Source organism: Macrobrachium rosenbergii, chromosome 46 (genome assembly GCF_040412425.1).
Source record: "Macrobrachium rosenbergii isolate ZJJX-2024 chromosome 46, ASM4041242v1, whole genome shotgun sequence".
Lineage (NCBI taxonomy): Eukaryota > Metazoa > Arthropoda > Malacostraca > Decapoda > Palaemonidae > Macrobrachium > Macrobrachium rosenbergii.
In genome coordinates, this window is record NC_089786.1 from 14,288,509 (window position 1) to 14,293,412 (window position 4,904).

Below are 4,904 nucleotides of genomic sequence, written 5' to 3' on the forward strand. Positions count from 1 at the left end.
TTCTTTGCAACGTCCCTCCGGTCCCAAGCTGCAACCCGTTGCATTCATTTTAGTATACCTCCGGTAAAATTCCCTTTCTTCCATCGTACTTTTCTCCCTCTCCTAACAAGTATTTCAGAATTGTTTTCAGCGTTGGACGACCTCATACGTCCCAGCGCTTGGCCTTTGGCTTAAATTTTTTATTTCATTCCATTTCTCTCTCTCTCTCTCTCTCTCTCTCTCTCTCTCTCTCTCTCTCTCCTATTTGGGCCTCATTATCATCAGCTGACGCTTACAGCATACTCCTGGGCCCTGCTGGTCGTTGTAGTGCTGTCTTTTTGACCTGGTGTTTGAAATAATGTTGAGGGCTAGTAATATCTCCATTGAAAAAATGAGACTGTTAGGATGAGGTTTAGTCCTATGTCTATACACCACAGATGTCACGGGACATTATTATATGTTTATAATTGCAGTATTTTAGGTCAAACTGTGCGCTATTGAAAACGCAATTTACTAGACCTGTAGAGGAGGGAGAAAAAATTATACATCGTGGAGTTAAACAAATTGGCTTCAAATATACCCTATACCGCTGGTCGCTCTGTCAGTGGAGCTAAACAGCGTTGGGTCTGGTCAATTTACTTTGATGGGTGACCACGGAGGATAGGAGTCGTTGGCAGTAACCCCGTTGGACATCCATGGGGCATGGCGGGGAGTAACAACCTCACATTATGAATACATGCTGAAAATCCGAAGGATATAACTTAATGTCATATGACATATATATATATATATATATATCCATATTGAATACATATATATATATATATATATATAGGATATATATATATATTATATATGTTTCTGACTCACGTTGGGATCAGACCCAGGTCTCTCAGGTGGAAAGCAATATGTTATCACTCATGCAGTTATAAAAGAACTGTTGGAATTGAAAGCAACAGAATTACCTGGGCAAGCTAACTGCTTGCATATCCAGCAGGGATTTTCCCCAACTTCCGACTGCAATGACCCAATAGACAGCATTTCATTCGAATTATCCTTCTGAGTGAATAAGGAAATCATCAACACACAATCACGAGTGGAACGAAATAAATTTCTGACTCACGTTGGGATGGAACTCTTTTAGACTTTATGGCTCCAGTGGATAGTGCTTTCCACCTGAGAGACCTGGGTTCGATCCCAACGTGAGTCAGAAATTTATTTCTGTTCCACACGTGATTGTGTGTTGATGATTTATCTTATTCAATCAGAAGGATAATTCGAATGAAATGCTGTCTATTGGGTCATTGCTGAGTCGGGAAGTTGGGGAAAACCGCTGGTATGCAAGCAGTTAGCTTGCCCAGGTCTGGGTGCAGTTGCTCTCAGGATTCCAACTTCTTTTAGACTTGTATGGCCTAGTGGATAGCGCCCTTGCTTTCCACCTGAGAGAGGTTCGATCCCAACATGAGTCAGAAATTTATTTCGTTCCACACGTGATTGTGTGTTGATGAATCTTATTCTTCAGAAGGGATAATTCGAATGAAATGCTGTCTATTGGGTCATTGCTGAGTCGGGAAGTTGGGAAAACTCGCTGGTATGCAAGCAGTTAGCTTGCCCAGGTGGGTGCAGTTGCTCTCAGGTTCCAACTTTAGACTTGTATGGCCTAGTGGATAGCGCCCTTGCTTTCCACCTGAGAGACCTGGGTTCGATCCCAACGTGAGTCAGAAATTTATTTCTGTTCCACACGTGATTGTGTGTTGATGATTTCTATCTTATTCACTCAGAAGGGATAATTGGAATGAAATGCTGTCTATTGGGTCATTGCTGAGTCGGGAAGTTGGGGTGCTGGTATGCAAGCAGTTAGCTTGCCCAGGTAATTTTTTTGGGTGCAGTTGCTCTCAGGTTCCAACTTCTTTTAGACTTGTATGGCCTAGTGGATAGCGCCCTTGCTTTCCACCTGAGAGACCTGGGTTCGATCCCAACATGAGTCAGAAATTTATTTCTGTTCCACACGTGATTGTGTGTTGATGATTTCTATCTTATTCAATCAGAAGGGATAATTCGAATGAAATGCTGTCTATTGGGTCATTGCTGAGTCGGGAAGTTGGGAAAACTCGCTGGTATGCAAGCAGTTAGCTTGCCCAGGTATTCCTGGGTGCAGTTGCTCTCAGGATTCCAACTTCTTTTAGACTTGTATAGTGGATAGCGCCCTTGCTTTCCACCTGAGAGACCTGGGTTCGATCCCAACATGAGTCAGAAATTTATTTCTGTTCCACACGTGATTGTGTGTTGATGATTTCTATCTTATTCAATCAGAAGGGATAATTCGAATGAAATGCTGTCTATTGGGTCATTGCTGAGTCGGGAAGTTTTTGGTATGCAAGCAGTTAGCTTGCCCAGGTAATTCCTTGGGTGCAGTTGCTCTCAGGTTCTTTTAGAAGTGGATAGTGCCCTTGCTTTCCACCTGAGAGACCTGGGTTGATCCCAACGTGAGTCAGAAATTTATTTCTGTTCCACACGTGATTGTGTGTTGATGATTTCTATCTTATTCACTCAGAAGGGATAATTCGAATGAAATGTCTATTGGGTCATTGCTGAGTCGGGAAGTTGGGGAAAATCGCTGGTATGCAAGCAGTTAGCTTGCCCAGGTAATTCTTTGGGTGCAGTTGCTCTCAGGTTCCAACTTCTTTTAGACTTGTATGGCCTAGTGGATAGCGCCCTTGCTTTCCACCTGAGAGACCTGGGTTCGATCAACATGAGTCAGAAATTTATTTCTGTTCCACACGTGATTGTGTGTTGATGATTTCTATCTTATTCAATCAGAAGGATAATTCGAATGAAATGCTGTCTATTGGGTCATTGCTGAGTCGGGAAGTTGGGGAAAAACTCGCTGGTATGCAAGCAGTTAGCTTGCCCAGGTAATGCAGTTGCTCTCAGGTTCCAACTTCTTTTAGACTTGTATGGCCTAGTGGATAGCGCCCTTGCTTTCCACCTGAGAGACCTGGGTTCGATCCCAACGTGAGTCAGAAATTTATTTCTGTTATGATGTTGATGATTTATATATATATATATATATATATATATATATATATATATATATATATATATATATATAATCAAACACGTTACTCATTCACTTACCTTCAAACTATCTCTATCAGTAAAGTCTAGTAAAATGGTCTCTGTATTCATGTAGAAACACATTCATTTATCCTTACTAAATCCTTATGTCAGTGTACTTATCTCTGTGTATCAACCTTTTGATTACTGACTCAAGGTCATATTCACAACCTTCCCACGTGACCTCGAGACCTGAGATGACCTCAACCTCTTAGCAAATATTTACAGTTGGGAATCATTTGCCACATCAGCCGCTGAGTCACAATGACCATTACCATGTAGGCACACGTGTTAACCAAATGGCTTACCCGCCGATGACTCACATCGCACCTCGGAGAAGGCGCCGCATGCACGGGCGGTTGACATGAGGTCAGAAGAAAACAAAATCTTGAGACGATGTTTTCAGCGAATGTTTCCGACGTTGTTGTAGTCACCTTCTTGATATTGTACCAGTCTGTGTATCAGAATACCATTCATTCAGCTATGTACTTACATTTCACAGCCATATGTTTTACACTTGTGTAATTGTCTTCGGGCCAGCCCTAGGAGAGCTGTTAATCAGCCCAGTGGTCTGGTTCAACTAAGGTTACTTAAACTTAATTGTTTGTTTGGCTCTGTGAAGAAACACAGAAGCCTATAGTTAATCCCTTTTTCCCCTACCTGTCAAAGGTTGGGACTACGTTATTCATTTGAGTAAAGTGCTTTCAAAAGCAAACCGTATTTTTTCTCTGTAAGGTTTCATAGGACACTGTCCCTTTTAATCTCTTTTGTGGCAGTAGTTTTAATGATCTCTAGCAGTTGTAAATTTTGAAGTAATGATTTTACTAATAAAATAAAAATCATGGGTCCAGCAAGAAATATAATGTATGCGATATTTCCATACATATGAAAAAATGTACTTGCCTCTTAGGAGAACATCTGTGCTCGAACAACGAAATAAGCCCCTTTTTCATAATTAGAGAGCAGTTCCTAGTTTCATTGTTCATTAACTGTTTTAAGATTCACGTGTCCGATTTATAGTTTTAAGTAAGATGGATCTGATATTTAAAAATAACTACATCTAGACTGGACGAAAATAAAGTGGCCAGTTATTTTTTAGATGGCATCTTTGCCTGTGTTTAAATTGTTAGTTTCTTGCGTTAGAAATTTTGCAGTATTGACCGCTGGCGTGAGCATGTTTCTGAAAACAAGCTCCCTGTCATTAGATATTAAAGATGAAACAGCCGAACTCACATTCGGTAGTTGAAATTGACAGTGAGAAAGCAAAACATCACACTTCAGCAAAAAATGATAAAGTAATACTGGTTGGCTATAACACGAGAATTTCCTGTTGACTGACCAATTCTTCTTTGCTTTATACCTCACAGCAGTTATGGTCTCAATTCTTGCTTAAATCTGAGCCAAGATGCACATCGAATTGGTTTTAGGACCTTCAGATGCTTAACCCCAAAATCGTATAATAAAACTTCCGATAGGCTTCAGAAATAACCGAGAACGATGATAATAATATGATTTTAATTTTTTCTCTACATGATTTGTAACTTTTTTCTCAGCAGTCAGAATTATTTTAGGAAAAATAAAAACGTCACTATTGAAAATTCTTATGGGTCTTGTAAGCATTTAAATCCATTAAATAATAAAGGCGACGTGGGACTATTCTGTCAATTCAATAATAATAATAATGTTACTGTACATTGTTTCATAATTCTACACTTCACCATGCTACTTCATCGTCTTTTCTTTCTCTGCTTGTTATTTATATCACCCTTTTATCTTTCAGCTGCATGAATTGTCGAATGATATCACGT